We start from the raw sequence: 18,016 nt of genomic DNA, 5'->3' as shown, positions 1-18,016 counted from the left end.
GCGGGGGCTGCTGCTGCTGAGGCCCCAGGGGGAGCAGAGGAGGAGGATGGGGATGGAGATGGAGGAGGAGAAGGAGAAGGAGAAGGAGGCCGGCGGCGGCGGCGGAGGCCAGCCTCTGAGGCTGCTGGCCCGGCTGGAGGCGGCCCGGTGCCGCTACGAGAGCCTCCAGATCTCGGACGACGTCTTCGGGGAGTCCGGCCAGGAGAGCAGCGGAGGCGGGAACCCCTTCTACAGCACCTCCGGAGAGTCCCGCTCGGCCTCCGAGGAAGAAGAGGAGGAGAGCCCCCGGGGAGAGAGGGGAGCAGCAGCAGGGAAGGGGCGCCCAGGCTCCAAGGGAGGGAAAGCGGAGGAGGAGGAGAAGAAGACCCCTTCCCCTGCGATGGCTTCGGCCCCGGGCTCCCTGGAAGACCAGCCCCAGGAAGAAGAGGAGACCCTGGCGGCATCAGCAGCCTCTGGAGCGGCTTTCCCTGCCAGGTTTCCCCCGAAAGACCCGCCCGAGGAGGAGGAGGAGGAAGGCCGGGGGGGCTGGAGCCCCGGCCTCCAGGAGCCGCCCAGCCCCGCTTTCCAGGAGAGCAGCGGTAATTGGGCCCGGAGCCAGAAGAGAGTTAAAGCGGGGCCAAACCGGGTTATGTCGCCAGTCTGGAGGCAGCCACTTCGGTTGCCACAAAGTCCGGGGGGAGGGAGGGTCTTTTGGGAGGCGTGTGTGTGTCTTTCCCCTGCGCCCTCTCCGTCAAGGGGGCCTCGGAGGACCCTCCCGGAGGAAGGGGAGCAGCCCCTGGGCCTGTTGCTGCTGCTGACCCCGTCCTCCATTTCCGCCTTCTGTCCGGGAGGGATGCCCAAAGGTCCTAAGAAGCCTGACATTATATCGCTAGGAGGCTTTGTAGCTTTTCCTGTGGTAAATGTCCTCCTTTTTTCTTTGGCAGGGCCCAGAGGAGGAGGGCCAAGAGCCCCTGGCTTGAAGGGACGGGGCGCCTGGAGCCCCAAAGGCAAGGCGGAGGAGGGGGGAAGGGGCCTCCCTCTTTCTGGCCTCCCAGTCTGGGTTTGAGGGCAGTAGTAGGGCCTTCCTGCCAAAGGAGCAGAGTCATCTCTGCTGCAGGACCTGGGAGAAGAAGAGGGAAAGCAAGCTGCTCCTCTCAGCAGCCTCACCTTGGAGGCAGAGAAAGAAAGGGCTCAGGGAGGCCTTCCTTCCACTTCCTCAGTTTGGGTTGGAGTAAAGGTCTTCCAAAAGCAAAGCCAAATCTCCCGGAAATGTATGAGCGGTCCTTTCCTCAACTGGAGACACACACACACACACACACACACACACAGCCATTGTCTGGAGTTTGGCAGAGCCTTCTGGGTCAGGATGCTTTAAAAGTGTGTGTTTGTGTGTGTTTTGTGGAGAGAGAAGAAGGCAGGTTTCCCAGCCCAAATCCATTTGGAAACCTTGCTGGGGGCACATTCCCTGCTTGCATCAGGAGGGGATGGAGGTGACGGACTGGTTTTGCAGGCATTTGGGCCTTCCAGAGCCAAGGAAGGGCATCGCTTGTTGAAAACTGGGTGGCTGACATTGGGGAGCAGTATCTTTCTCCCATCCCCACTGCAGAAATACTCCAGTTAGACACCACTTTATCTGCCATGGCTCAAGGCTATGGAATTCTGGGAATGGTTGTTTGTTGTGGCACTTTAGCAGAACTCTGGGGCCACAACACACAACCATTCCCAGAATTCTATAGCCTTGAGCCATGGCAGTTACAGTGGTATCAAACCAGATTATTTCTGCTGTGCAGATGCAGTCTTATTAGGTGCCTGCCATAGCTGCCACAGAGTCTCCCTGGAGCTAGTGCCACAGTTCAGCACTGAGTGTCTGCCTGCTTTCTTGGCCCCCTTCAAAGGCTGGCTATTCAGGGCAGACTTTATTTTTGTGTTGGCCACTAGAGGAAAGAGGATGGGAAAGTCACTGCAGGGTTGAGACCAGGCGATTGGATTATCATGCCTGCCTTTCTGGAATGGGCAGAACGGACGTTTTCCTTGGTTTTGCTTGAATCCAGGTTCCCTCATTAGTCAGAAATCTTGAAAGCTTAGTCATTGAAAGGCAGGGCTGGACTACTCAGGACAGAGGCAGAGCAATCCCTTCGGGTGGCAATATGTCTTGAGGTAGCTGCCTCCTACCCATACCTAGGAATAGGGTACCCAAACCCAGCCAAGTGACCTTTGGCACAAAAAAACAGGCAGTCTCAATAACACCTCACCCCATGTCAGCAGTAAAAATAGAGGGAAAACAAATTAAATAACTGTTGTTGTTGTTTGCCTTCAAATCATAGAATTGTAGAGTTGGAAGAAACCTCAAGGGCTATTCGGTCCTCCCCCCCCCCCCGCCATGCAGGAACACACAATCAAAGCATCCCCAGCCTCTGTTTAAAGCCTCCAAAGGAGACTCCATCACTCTCTGAGGGATTGTTTTGAGTAACGTTGTGTGCCTCCAAGTCATCTGGAGTTATGGCAAGCCTATTATGGAGTTTTCTTGGCAATCTGCTTCAGAGGGGGGTTGTCATTGCCATCCTCTGAGGTTGAGAAAGTGTGACTTGCCCAAGGACACCCAGTGGACTTACATGGCAGAGCAGAGGTTTGAATCCTAGTTTCCCAGTATCCTAGTCCAACACTCAAACCACTACACCATGCTGTTGTTTTATAACCCACCTTTATTCCCTGTCCTGAGACTCAAGACACCTTACAAAATTAAAACAGATACAAATCAAATTCTGCCTCATTAAAACATAGGGATGTAATTCTTCACTATTTCCCCGCTCCAAGGAACCAACAAGTCATTTTAGCAATTTTCTTTCTGCTCCAAAAAAATTGTGTATTTTTTTTAAAAGATTATTTGCAGTTCAAGTCTTAATTCTGCACAGAATTTGCACATGGTTCTTTTATGTAGAAAACAGTATTTTCTATGCTGGAAAACAATAATCTGTTTCATGTGCCAACACTTGAGTAACCATTTTTGAATATTTTCAAATATTTCTTCCATCCCTATTACAGCAAACAAATATAAAGTATAATTATTCTTCATTGGCGGGTTACAGACCGCCAAAAAATACGTAGTGACTACGTATTAGGGTTAGGAAGGTACGGTGCTTCCGCACCCCCCTAATACGTAGTCACTACTTATTTTTTGGCGGCATCCGTTCCAGACAGCCGCCGCCATGTTTACGTCTTGGACGCATAGCGTCCAGACGTGTCGCAGCGCCTATGATGTCGCGAGTGTGCCAGCGGCGCCTCGCAGTGTCATAGCTGTGCCACGGAAAGAAGCTCCATTTTGGAGCTTCTTTTTTGCTCCGTAACGGAGCCGCGCGGTTTGGCTGCAGCGGCTCCCTCATGGAGCAAACAGCGGCGGCGGCAGATCGCCGCAAAGCGGCGGTTTATAACCCGCTATTGATAATTAGAATTTTTTAAAAATACTCATTAAAACAACAACAAGTAATAGCTTCTCTGTTTTCTGGGTGCGAGGGAATAGCTGTTTCAGTCTGTTGGTCAAAAAGCAACAAAAAAATCTTGTGGCATCTCAAAGGCCAGTAAATTTTATATGACAGATGTTTTCATGGGCTGCAGCCCACTCCATCAATTGCCCTTTCATAATTTCCAGTGGTGTTGTCTAGTTCTGGTAATGAGCAAGTGAGTTTTTGTTGTGTGATGTATCCAGCATGCAGGAGGTCTAGGAATGAGCTTGATTCCAAGATTTTGCTTTTGACAGTTTTTTTCTGAAATGGATGTTCATGATGACTTATATATACTAAATGGTCATATATTACACACTATAGAGTCAGCTTTAGTACCAAATAGGAATTATGCACATCCACACAGGAAGGGCTGGCTCAAAACATTTTGTTGCCTGAGGCATAGTAGCAAATGGTGTCCCCTTCCGTTTGCTCCTTCAGCCCATGCTACCCAAAGCCAGTTGAGTTATTTAAGCAGAAAAGCTACGAGCTCCTATTCCTATCTTTCTCAAGAGAAACAAAATACTTACACAATCATACAGTTGGAAGCTGTCAGCAATTTGCCACTGTTTCTTAACACTCAGTATCTGCTGCCTGCATTGACTGCCTCACTGTGCCTAATGTTAGTGATGGCCCTGCCCAGAGAGATAGTTTGTACATTCAGTGAGCGAAGTATATTAAGTAATGTTCATAACTGTATGAATTAGTCCTAAGGACACCTCTGAACAGCGAAGTGCATGATGCAGATTTGCACAAACCACATACTTTCATTGAGACTAACAACCATAAAATCAACACCTAGGTGGACTCTTGATGTCCAAGAGTGATGCAGGAAACTACCTTATGGGAGTTCCTAGTGCCAGTGGCTGGACCAGTCAAAGCTAGACAAAAAGTCTGAAATTTACTTAGCAAGGGATACTAATAAATGTGTTGACATCATATGTGCTTTGAAGTAATTTCTGACTTATGCCAACCCTATCATAGGGTTTATTGGAAAGATTTATTCAGATGAAATTTGTCTTTGCCTTACTCTGAGGTTGAGAGACTGACTTGCCCAAGCTCATCTAGTTGGTTTCTGTGCCCTTTGAAAATGTCCAGTGCCAAAGTTTATATGTGCATAACTGTGGAAAATGATTTGTTACATTTTGTCTTAGTATTAAGAATAGTATTATTCTTTGCAGTATTCTTAAAGGTCTGTTGGATGCAGTTATTATACTTGGTTAGAAAAGATGGGCAAGCAGCAGAAGGCAGCAGATGGGTAGAAAACAGTTGCCAGCAAGGATGGGTGAATTTCTCATAGTTGCATTTGGAATTGGTGTGGTATTTTTCAAAATGTGGCAGCTTGACTGGGTTTTGTGTGTTTCTTTCCTTTCTGAAACTACTCTTCTAGGTCATGATGTCTTCACTCTTTAGAATTTTATTTCATATTGTAATAAATTTAAAACTGCAAGTAACTAGTCCACCAAATTGTATCTATTGTGGTTCTCAACCCCAGACACCAATGGCAGCAAGGGGTGGGGGGAGTGATTTAGTCAAGTTGGGTAGGGCTGATGGAAACCGGAGTTCAAGCTCTGCTGTAAGCTTTCTCCTTGTAGCTGTGACTACTAAGAGGTATTCTAGCCATGCCTCAGTTTTACAATTGCATGCCGTCATGGGAGGAATTATAGGGAGTATGTAAATGGAATATGACAAAATTTCAGCTCAGTTCAGTAAGGGTGTTTCTCTCAATTTAATCAGGAATGTTTGGAGATTACAGAGATCCATTGCTCTCAAGATTGTGAGTAATAGCTCAGGGACTACATAGTTCCATCACCTTGGAAATGTTATTTTTTCTACTACAGTTCCCAGAAACTTCCATTCAGCAAGTATTTTTTCCAAGATCTGAACAATTCCATGGAACGTTAAATGTCAGTTTTTAAAGCAGAAGTGAGACGCATGTGAACCTTCAGATGTTTTTGGATTCCATGTTCCAGTGGCCTTATCCAGCATGGCCAGTGATAAGGCATGCTGGAGCTGTAGTCCAACATCCTATATGGGCAGCTACATAATTTCCATTCCATCCTTTACAGTAGGGGTGGGCAAAGTGCAGTCCATGGACCATTGCTGTGACCATGAGGATCCTCTGGGATCATCCCCTCTCAGGGATGTGGAGGTCATTTTCACATTTAGAGACTCCCAGTGGTCAAACATTTCTTTATAACATATATAGTTTCAAAAATGCTCAGAAGGGAGTGTGGAGGGAAGGGATGGGCCAATTTAAGCCCCAGGGTGGCCTTGTTGAAACAGGAAGTGATTTCCAATCACTTCTTATTGTTAAAAAGTTATATCCTAGGCCTAGAATGGCCCAAGAAGCCCCCAAAACGTGATGAAACTGTCCCCATATCACCTAGAAGGCATTGGGGGGGCAGCATTTATTTTTGGTGGGGGTGGTTGTGGGCATGTGGCCCTACAAGGCTTCCTTTGGGACTAATGCAGCCCCCTACCCTTCCCTAGATGTCCACTCCTGCTTTAGAGCTTCTTGCACAGCTCTGTGTATGCTATGATTTTAAAGCCTGGAATTGGACAAGAAAGATACAGAAACATCTTTAGTTGGTTAGAACTCATGCTCCTGCTGAATATTAAAACCTGCCCTCTGATCCTAGGTTTATTAGGGCAGAAATACATCGTGAGCAGTTTCAATGGAATTTATGTCCAAGCAATTATGCTTATACTCACATTTTGAGTTATTGGGCTTAATTCTTTAGCAGCAGCAGAAAGTCAGGGTAAAAACCCTGAAATTATTTCCAGCATCATGAAGAAACAGAGCAAGGTCTCTGTTCTGGAAACAATTTGGACCGAGAGTCTTTGAAAAATATTGGCATGCTTGTGAAGTTGAAGGCTTTCATGGCCGGCATCCATTTTTTGTGTGGGTTTTTCGAACATGGCCACATAGCCCGAAAAACCCACAAAAAACTATTGGCATGCTTGTTTGAATCAATGTAATTAAAAAGAAGTTCTTGCCATCCATTCTCTATCTAACCAGTCCCACTTCTAAAATCTCATTTTCTGGATAGGCAATATAGGCTAAGAATCCGATCCTTAGTGGGTAGCCAAGAGAGAGTGAAGAGCTTCCTGTTCAGGACAGTTTATTGGCCAGGATCTAGTGGTTGGTCTCCAAGGGATGTGCAGTAGATTGCCAAGAGTTCCTGACTTAGAAAGATTTAACAACCAAGTGACTTTTCTCCATTTAAATTAGGCTACTGGTATGGAAAAAACTTGGTGAGGTGGGAAATGTTCTGTGAATTCAGAAGAGAAACGTTTCTGATACTGTATTTTTCCATGGAAAATTTCTCACACCTCATCCACACATTTACTATGGGCCATTGTTTTGAAAATCGGTCTAGAATAGAAATAGAATAATGAAATGAACTAGCTATAATGAATCACACATTTCTCAACTTGAAATGGGACTGATAAGTAGAGCAGAGAGAGAGTGAAGCTGAAGTTACAACAGTTATATCTTAGCAAATGAAAGTGAAGCTGTTGATATGTCAGGTACAGTTCTCTTTAGGTATGTGTCCTAAAAAATGTGTTTTCAGGTGTAGTCATTTTTTAAATTAAATATAAGAGAAGTTTGTCCTCTTCATTTTATATTATTAGAAATATTCCAAGGAAATAATTCTCACATAAAGCTTTGAATATGTGTGAATATAACATTTCAACCAAATCAGGCAGCATTCTATTTTTTCCTGAAACCTCACAGCACTGGTGTAATCAGAAGTGGACTTTTATGTGAAAGGACTGTGAGTTCTGTTCTAGTGCTGCTAACACATTTCTAGCTCAGGAACACATATCCTAGTATTGCCAAATCTGACTGGCAGTGGTTTACCAATGTTTCAAGGAAAGTATTTCCCTACCTATTATCTGGAGATCCTTGTGTGGTATCCCATCCAAGAACTAACTATATTCAGGCTTCTAAAATCAGAAGAGATCAGATGTGTTCAGGATAATGTTGGTAAGATAATGCAGGTGAAGTCAGATATATGTCAGAGGCACCCTGTTCTTTGATTGTGAGGGTATGTCTTTTTGTACCTTGGTCTGGTTAGTGATCTTGGGCATTCTAGGAGAAACTAATAGGAAGTTCTAGTAGACCTAAGAAGCTTGGCATCTGCCTGACCATGGTTTGTCCCTTCTGCATGGTGATGTAAATGTCTCAAACACAGCATACAGGAGAGATGTTGCCAATGAGCATAGATAAACAGTGTGCTGAGAGTGACTTTTCATAAAGAAAAAAATTACTTATGATAAGTGGGAAGTAGTGACCAATAGAATATCCCTTGATATCAAATATATAGGTGTAAATAGGTAACAGTAGTTTTGCTTGTGTGTTCTGCTGCTTTGTATAGAAGGCATAGGATCTAAAGACTAGGAAATTCAAAAGGTATCACTGAGTTAAAAATAAAAGTAGAAAGGTAAAGGTTTCCCCTTTGACAAAATTGTCTAGTTGTGTCTGACTTTAGGGGGCAGTTCTCGTCTCTGTTACTAAGCCGAGGGAACCAGCATTGTCAAAGACTGCTCTGTGATAGTGTGACCAGAATGACTGCACAGAATGCTGTTACCTTCCCACCAAAGTGGTGCCTGTTTATCTACCTGCACTTTTACATGCTTTTGAACTGCTAGGTTGGCAGAAGCTGGGACTAGTGACAGGAGCTCACTACGTCATGTGGCACTTGGGTCTTGGCCTGCCCACATGTTGACCATGCAGTCGTTAGAGTCACTATCTTAAACTGCTAAGCCACTGTATCCCTGAGATAAAAATACCAGTCACTAAATACTACTTAGGTTTGTCATAATTTAAAGCATTTTCTCATTATGTTATGCATAGAGTCACTGAAGTTAAAAATAAAGGCCATAGTAACATTTTGGAGCCAGTCTGTCAATTTCTGTAGATTTTACTCCAGAATGCATAATTTGCTAAAATGTCAAATAGCTCCCAAAAGAGGAAAGGCAACATATAATAATAATAATAAAAGTTTATTTATATACCGCCCTTCCAGAGATCAGGGCGGTGCACATCAGAAAACAATACAATACAAAACATATGGTCTTCTCTAGATGTCACAACTGAAAAGGCCTTGTTTTGTGTCCCTGCCAACCAAAATTTTTGAAAGGAATAGGATATGGAACACATCTGGGAACATATTCTCTTCCAGGTTAAAACACTGTGGATGATCTTAAAAAGAGATTTGGTGAGTGAGCAAAAAATTTAAAATTTTTAATAAAGGGTGATTTCAACTACTACTACATTTCTTTATTCATTTATTGTTCTACAACATTTGTGTACTATCCTGTGTATAGTAGTCTGGCCAGTTAATACTAGCAATTTAAAAGGCTAAGACTAGACCTATAATATAAAATAAAATAAAATAAAATGTCAATATAGATTTAGCAAATGGACATGGAGATCATAACAAAGAGACAAAATAATTTTCCTTGGAACAGTTAGTCATAGAGCCATTCTCTCCATGACAATGGCATTAGTCATTTTCTTCCTAGAGAAGTGCTTAAAATAATCTGACAATTTTCTCTTTGAGAAAAAATCAGGTGGATATTTTTTAGACTGGGTGCCATAAATGACTCCAGTTGGATGCAGTGAATCTCTTGATCTTTTTTTTCACTGTTGTGAATTTATAGCTGGTTCCCATTAAGGCAAAGAGAAAGAGAACTTCAAGTGATATATAATCACCATAATATAATAGGTTCTGATTGGTATACCTCCACAGACAGAAATCTGTTTAATCCTGTAGAAACGTCCATTAGCAGAAAAGGGAGGCAGGCTGTTTTTGCTGATTCTCCTGCCCACTGCTGTCTAAGCTCATAGAATCAACCTTTGCTAATCCAGGAATGTATAGCTAAAGCTTTCCTGACAGCTGGTCACCTAACCTCTGTTTAAAAACCTCCAAGGAAGAAGAATATTCAGTCCTTTGTCACTGTTGAACAACTCTAGCCATCAGGAACTTTTTCCTAATGTTTAGTCCAAATTTCCTTTTGTTTCTATTTGAATCCATTGGTTCAGGTCCTAACTCTGGAACAACAGACAACAAGCATGCTTAAGAAACAGCATGGGAGGGGGTATAGGAGGTTTCAAGTACAATAAGGAAATCACTCTGTTTTCCATTTTGCTGGCAGAAGTCTGAAAGCACCTCTACTGGATTGGATTGGGTGCTACCTAATATCAAATATATGATTGAAAATATTATAACCTGTGTAAAATAAGATGTCCTTTTGTAGGTGTATGTGTGTGATATATCTTCTGCATATTAAACAGTGTAATTTTTAAAATGCTCATAATATAGAGATGTCCATGTTTCAGTAGTGGGCAGGTGTAGAGTAGATTAGTGTGCCAGCTGCTTCTAGCCTCAGAGAAGTCACATCTCTGTGACATCTACAACGTCACAAGCCTTGATTATATCCCGTTTGGATGACAGTAGTGCACACTACATGGAGCTGCCTTTGGAAATTGTTTGGAAGCTTCAGCAGGTCCAAAATGCTGTGGCCAGAGTGCTGTCTGGGATTAGTTACAAGGGAAATGTAATTCCCTGGTTGAAACAGCTTCATAGCCTACTGGTTCATTGGTAGCCACAATTCAAAGTGGTATGACTTATATTGCTAAAATATGAAATGAAATCTGAAGTAGTAAAGAAGAATATGGTGCAGTGGGCTAAAAATAATGGTTACCCCCATAGAGGTGAAACAATGAAAAAAAAAAATGGGGAAAAAAGAATACGATATACACTGTGTCAATCACTAAGGGAAAACTACTATAAAATTTATTTTACATGGTATTTGACCCTGGACAAATTGCATAAGATCAGACAGGTGTTGGAAATGTGAGAAAGAGAAAGGGACATCGTTCCATCTCTGGTGGACCTGTGTGAAAGCTAAAAGACATTGGGAGAAAATTCATCACACCATATGTAAGATATTACAAGTAAAACTGAAATGTTTGGAAGTTTTCTTGTTAAACCTTGTAGAAAGAAAAAACATGGGAGAGTATTATTCTATCTTTTAACAACAGCTAGGGTAACATTCACGAAAAAATGGAAGCAAGTCAGGACTACGGAGGTAGAAGACTGATGAATCAAACTTCTTGATGCATTTGAAGCAGACAAACTTACAAGAAGTCTGCAAAATCAAAAAAACAAAATAAAACAAAAACATACAGAACCTTAAAAGAATGGGATAAAGTGCTAAACTTCATAAAGAAAGAATGGAGTAATCTGATTTTATTTGATTTATGAATAGATACAATGTTACAAGGCTAGAAAGTCAACGGAATTGAAAAGGCAAGTAATTATCAAATGAACAACCTTCTTAAGCTGTATTAAGGAGGAATAGATATAGTAATATAGGTGCTATACACACGGTGCTAAAGCGCCATGCTGGTGTTGTACTAGCGTTAAGGGACCGCGCAGCAACCGCATGGTCCCTAACCCTAGTATGGTGCAGTGCCGAAACAATGGCAGCGCCCCTGTGTATATGGGCGCTGCCATCGTGACGTGATGGATGTATAGTGTCCGCATGTTGTGCCTCGTCTGTGTCACAGACGAGGCATGATGTGCGGACGCTATACGTCCATCACATCACAATAATGTTTGCCCTGCAGATGTCACATGATGTCTGCCCTGCGGGGGCAAAAAGAACCTGCTTTTCACAGGTTCTTTTCCCCCCGCAGGGAAGCCATGCGGTTTGGCGGCTGTGGCTTCCCTGCGGAGGAAAAACAGGTGCCAGCAGGTCTCTCTTTTTGGGAAGTCTGTACCGTGCCATAGTTATAAGTGACAACCAGCAGATAAGAAGACATCTTGAAGTAAAACACTATAAAGAAGTGGAAGGCCTTCAAGAAGAGATAGTTCAGAAATGGAAGACAATTAAAATATCTTCAAAAGAACACAAAAGTAGGAAGCCATTTTAGGTATGATTGGTATTGAATGGAAGATTGATGGATGAGGGGGTGTTTATGTGTTTGCGATTCTTTTAAAGCAGTAAAAGTCTAATAAATAAAGTATTTTTTTAAAAAAAGTGGTAGGTATAAAGTCCTATACATCTTCATCCAAACTATTTGAGTGGCTGTATCTCCTTACACAAACTTACCTGAGTCTGAAGATCTTCTGGGAAGTTTCTCATATGCCCATCTGGTAAGAGCCTCAGGCAAAAGTCTTCTCAGTAGCTACCTCCACACTGTGTAATTTCTTTCTATAGGAGGTTAGGCTGGCCCCTTTTCTGCTCTCCTTTTGCCAGTAGAGAAGGACCTTCTTATTCAAATAGGCATTTGATGGGTGGTAGGGATCTTTTTGTGTTGGGTATTTGCTGTAATGCTGAGTTTTTGATTTCATACCTTTTAAAATCAATGGCATTTTACAGTCGGCCCTTCTTATACACGGATTCTTTATACACGGATTCAAGCATCCACGGTTTGAAAATGTTCAAAAAAGTATAAATTTCAAGTATCAAACCTTGATTTTCCCATTTTATATAAGGGACACCATTTTGCTATGTCATTGTATTTAATGGGACTTGAGCATACACGAATTTTGTTATCCACAGGGGATCTTGGAACCAAACCCCAGAGTATAACAAGGGTCCACTGTAATATATCTTGTTTAATTGTATTTTAATTTTTTGATCTGGTTTTTAGCTTTATCTTTTTCTAGCCTTGTTGTAAGCCACCTTGGGTCCCATGTCAGGAGAAATCTAAATTAATAAATAGTTTTTTTAAATTTTCTTTAAAAATAAACCATCAGCAAACCCTCCACTGTGCAAGCTATTTAGCTATTTATGGCAGGGTAAAGACCGCCAGAAAGAGGCGGCTGATGGCTGCCTCTTTTCCGCGTAACCGCGCTGCAGCATCCAAATTGTGCGGCGCAGCTACGCGGAAACAAAAGGACCGCTAAAAAGTGGCTCCTTTTAGTGCCACTGCAAACTGCCTGCGGCAGCACAAGAATTTCGCTGCCACACGCACCTGTTTGGAAGGCGCACGGCAGTGACGTCACAGCTGTGCGCACCATGGCCTGGCGACGTCCTAGGGTTGTGGGGCATCTGGAAACAGCGCCCTGAGGCAACCCTAGCACATCGCCAGGATGTGCTAAAGGGCCCATACATACAGGGCATATGATACCTAGCTTGCTGTGTCATTTATTAGTCTTGCTTGTAGGGAGAGTGGCTGAGCCATAGAACTTCAATCTGTGTTTTGTTTATCAGGTTGTGTGAATGTGACAAGTTACCTTTCTCTGCTTTGTTTCTGTCCCAACACTTCAAAGACAAACCTTGGATTCTGTCTTTGGTTTGTTAAGAGAAAAAGCTTCCTTCCAACTCTGTGATTCAATGAGGCTTCTGAAAAACAAATGTTAGCTGTTGATAAAGCAAGTAGAGAGGGGGAAAAAGCTTAAAAGCTATTCTAATAAACAATGATTTCTTTGAATCCACCAAAAGCAGGAAATCAGCCAGAAAAAACAATAGGTGTGTTCTAGACGCCAAAGCTGTGTAAGAATTGCTGAGGGAAGATAGCAAAATGCTGAGAAGGTACATTAATTATTTTTCCTGAGCTTCATGGCAGAAGATGCAGGACATAACCACATATCTGAACCAGAATGATAACTTGTTCAGAAAGCCTTCTCTGTCATCAAACAGAGATGACAAAGGATTCTACGACTGTATGGCAAATTAGAGTCATGGAGGATAGATGGTATTACTGTAGAGTTCCTAGAACTCAGGAGTGAAATTGTTGGTATAACAAAAGTATGCTGTTTGTCCATAGAACAGGCCTCCTTACCAGAGCTTGGGAAATTTACTGTTTGGGGTTACTAGAATCCCCAGTCATGTGAGTTGATCAGAGCAAGATTAAAGTGGGAACTTTCAAACAAATAGAGATATAAGCTTGGTAAGGAAGAATGGGCATGCCTTTTCCAAAAACGTTTGTTGTCCCATCAGTTTCTACAATTCCTTGAATTTTGAAGAACACATAGAGAGGGACTAAATGGAGGCTGTCATACTCGGGTTGTATCACGAGATAACATGACTCTCTGGAAAAGATTATCATGCTTGGTAAAGTTGAAGGCAGTTAGAAGGAGGGAAGACCACATTACAGGTTGATTGACTCAAGTGAGGAAGATAAGGCCTTGAGTTTGCAATTTGAGTAAGGTGAGATGACAGGGTGTATTGGAGTCTCTCATTCATAATAAGATCATTATAATCATAAGAGAGTGATAATTAGTAAGTACAGTATTATATGTGTGGCCTTTCAAGCAGCCTAATCTATCATCAGTGGCTCCTAAGTAAAGTTATTAGTCCTTGGACTATTTTTGGGGACCAATAGATGGTTAAAGAACTAAATACAGATGCAAGGAAGGACTCCATTTACACAACAAAAGGAAGTATAAACATAGTGAGGTCCATCAATTATTACAGCCTACATAGTTTGACCAGTATTATATTTTTGTGGTGTGGCTTTGGTGAAACAAGAACACAGTTCTGCTCAAAACAGAGGAACGATTCTTATGTTTCTTATACCCCCTGCCTGAGTGCAAAGTGATGTGTCCTCCCCATTTCCTTTACATTTTTCCCAGCTTTTAAAAATATTATTGTAAGGACAATGGGGAGGGAGAAAAGAGAAGAAAGGGGGATGGAATATAAAGGGCTATGAACATGGGCCCAGCATATCCTTTATTGTATGTTGGCCATATGTCCAAATTGTTTTTTACTTGAAGTTGGCTCTGAAGAGTACGTATTTATTTGTGACTAAAGCAGTAAGATCTTCTGACTGTTGAATGATAGATGGTAGACATTTGTCTTTTCAGCTTTGGAGTCTTTAGCTACAGTAATAGCAGGATCCAACCATGTTTCTATTGATGATGTTTCATGGATCTGCATCCTCAGTTAGGTCACATAAGTGCTCAGAACCAACCTTTGTGATGAATGATCCTAGCTCCTATTGATTACAGCATGAGCCCTTAGCAAGATAAATTCTCCCCTTTCTTTTCAGTATGGTATTTGTATATATCCACTTATACAACCATGGTTTTTTGAGTGATGTTTTTGTAGGCACTTCCTAGTTTAATCCAGGATGAGTATCAAATGAACTCTTTCTCTCTCTCTTATGGATAATCCACTCAAATCATTTCAGTGTCTAATATGTTTGACCTTATAGGACAACATGTGGATGCAGGGCTTAAAATATTAGAAGTGATTGTTGAGTATATTATCCAGAAGATTCTGGGAATGGGAGGTATTGAGTCATAACCTCTTGAGAGGAGATTGAATTCACACTACCACTTCCTACTTCTTTCTTTTTAATGTGGATTGTAAGCTTGCATTAACTTAATGTGTGGCAGTTGTGTGACCCTCCCAGTGTTGTTGAACTGGAACTTGCAATAGCCCTGGCCAGCATAGTCTGTGGTGAGGAATGCTGGGAACTGCAATCAGCAATATCAGGAGAGCCTCAGATTTTCCATCTCTGATAGAGTGAATTAATCTACTAATGCTTTAGTTGATTAGGCTAAACTGGGGTTTTAATCAGTGGAGATACAACTTGGTTATGTGCAGATGTATTTATTTATTGGACTACTTTGGTTTTAGCATATTTTCATTGTAACTTTACTACTGGTTTTATTGCATTTGGTTTTTTTTAATAAACAGCATTGAGATTTTTTTAAAACCCCCCGATAAAAATGATATTAAAATGCTTTAAATAAACAAATCCTAAAAGACAGGGCCAGCTCTCTGCATTAAATCAAGTTATCTGTTCCTCAAAAATACATTGGGGTTTGAACAAAATAATTAGGGCAGGTAAAATGAACTAGCATGTCTTTCTAACCTTTGCAAATTGGCTGCTTCCTTCAAACCACTCAGAAAATTCCCTTTATCAGAATTTTGGCAAACCTGGGAAGGAGGAACCTATGGTCCCTATTGCCGGGATGCTATCAAATCAGCAAACCATAGCAACAAACCTGTCCTTGTACTCTTGATTGTACAAAAAGGTAACACTACTAATGGTTTAATAGGTTAATGAGTTAAACTCCTTTAATCAGTTCAGGCCCTTAAAGTTAACTCAGTACTTCAAAGAGGTAAGTACTATGTTATCTTTAATGCCATTATCTCCTATGGTAGCTTTACACTCATAGCTTTGGAATCACTTCAGAATGTTAGTGAGAAATCCTTCTGTGAAGAGGTTAGGTCAGTTTCTTAGATAGAGATCTTGACTACTGTATCATAATCTCTGAAGCTGGAGGGTGGTGTACCTATACGGTCCTCAATCCAGTTGTCAGTCAGCTACAGCCGACCTATTGAACCAAGGGGGTTAAGTTACTTCTGCAAGCTCCATGGGTTCAATAGGTCTATTTTAGCTGGAACTAACAATTAAATTTAACTTACTGTAAGCCAGCCGGAGTTTGGATAAGTTCTTTATTTGAAGTACAACTCATACAAGATCCAAGCTGTCATGGCCAATTTTCATATTAGCTAGGGGATTCTAGGAGTTCTGCTCTGAAAACAAAATTTCTGCAAGCTATCTTATACCAGGGTCCTTTTCTGAGCTGTCATCTGTCTGATAAAAGCAGATGGTAATTGCCCCAGCTTTGGTGGGTTCCAAGGAAAGATCACTTTCTGGACACACTATAAGAACCAGCCTAGTTCTCTTTGCAGTCTTGGTCTCCAGCTTCCCCTTCCCCAGTCATAGGAAATCCTGGGAGGGTGGGAATTTAAAGTCCTTTATGTTTTCTCACATCTCTCATAAATCCAGAATTAGAAGTTGTGGATTTTCAGATGCAGTTTTTGCTCCAGTATTCAGTATTTTATTTATTTTAAGAATTTAGGGTAAGGTGATTGGATCTTACCCTTCCCCCACATTTTATCCCTACAACAACCTTATGGGCTTGGTTAGCTGGATAAATAGTTACTAGCCCAAAGTCATCTAGTGAATGACATGGTTTCGTCATCTTTATCCTGACATTCGTATAACCATTCCACATGGCCTTTCATTATCAGTATTTTTTAATCACATTTTTGTTCCAAGATGGCTAGTTTTGTCTGACACTTTCTGTTTATGATGATACAAAGTATTAAAATCAGTGCTGTCACTAGGCATTGGAAGGCGCCTGAGTAAGATCAGTGGTACTCTTTTCTGCTTGGCTGCCACTTTTACTCTCTGTTTGGATACAACCCAAATGGTTCCCCTGAGAGAAAGGCAAACTCTGGCAACCATCTCCTCACAAGCAGTACTTGTATACTCAAGTCAGGTGAATAGGAAGCTACAGCATGCCAGAAGCCCCAAAGGCTCCATGGATTGCCAGTGGACCCCCTGCTGGGGTGTGGCCAGCCCTGGTAGGGGCCCAGCAGTGTCTAACCATAAGTAAAACCAAAATCAAGATGTTTAGTATACTTAAAAATGGCACTCAAAGCTGTATATATACAGTTGGCCCTGTTTGTCCACAGATTCTTCATCCATGGAGTCAACCATTACCGCAGCTTGAAAATATTACACACACACACACACACACACTCACACATTCCAAAAAGCAAACTTTGCTTTTGCCATTTTATTTAAGGGACACCGTTTTACTATGCCATTGTATTTAACAGGACTTAACCATCTATGGATTTTGATATCCAAAGGAGGTCCAGGAATCAAACTCCAATAGATACCAAGAGTTTTCCTCCCCACTTTATTAAAACAACAAATCTACAATGATTTTAAGTGGAGAGCAAGTAAAGTTTGCCCAAAGCCACCCAGTGAATTTAAGGACTGAGTGGGGCTGGAACCTGGCTCTTCTGAGTCCCAGCTTAATAGTCTAACCACTGCCCCATGCTAGCATTCACTGGAGATGTACTGTAAAAGGAAAAAGCATTGTCCCCTTTAGTTAAGAGAATGTTACAGGGCCACATACAGAAAATTATCTTTACTGGAATGATGATACGCAGCAGGCCTGCAGGCTCTGCTGTAGCACACTCTCTGGCTGTTTTTGCCAGGAGGCAGAGGAGATAACTTGATTAATGCAGAGAGCTGGCCCTGTCTTTTGGGACTTAGCCAGTGCCATATTTGCTTGCTCTACAGCGTACTGCTGAGCTAACCAAACAGAGGTGGGGAGGCATTAAAGGTTTTTACTATAAAAGATCTTTTTCTGTCCATAATGGATCAAAAAGGAGGAAAAATACTCTGTGTGTGGAAAGGATGCTTTCCTGGTGTGTTATAAAATGGTTTGATGCTGTTTTAACTACAGTATTCATTTAGGCCTTGATTTTTATTTTTTTTTTGGTTGTTAAAATATTCTGAAAGGCAGTAGAGAAACACTGAGCAAGCATCTAGGACGTGCTTTTTGTGTCCTTGATTATGCATGGGAACTTTGTCTTTCATTCATCAAATACCTCCCTGGAGGAATGTTCAGAAGTTGTGATTGGACAGAAGTAACAGAGAAGAGTTGGATCAAAGCTTCAGTATTGTTTTACTTAATGACATTGTTTGGGGGTAAGCCAGTTTGACCCTTTACAGGCTTTCCTATCCATGCATAATG

The sequence above is a fragment of the Sceloporus occidentalis genome, unplaced genomic scaffold (assembly GCF_023333645.1).
Source record: "Sceloporus occidentalis isolate IW3139 unplaced genomic scaffold, rSceOcc1.0.p SCAF_6, whole genome shotgun sequence".
NCBI lineage: Eukaryota > Metazoa > Chordata > Lepidosauria > Squamata > Phrynosomatidae > Sceloporus > Sceloporus occidentalis.
This window is presented reverse-complemented; position numbering follows the sequence as displayed.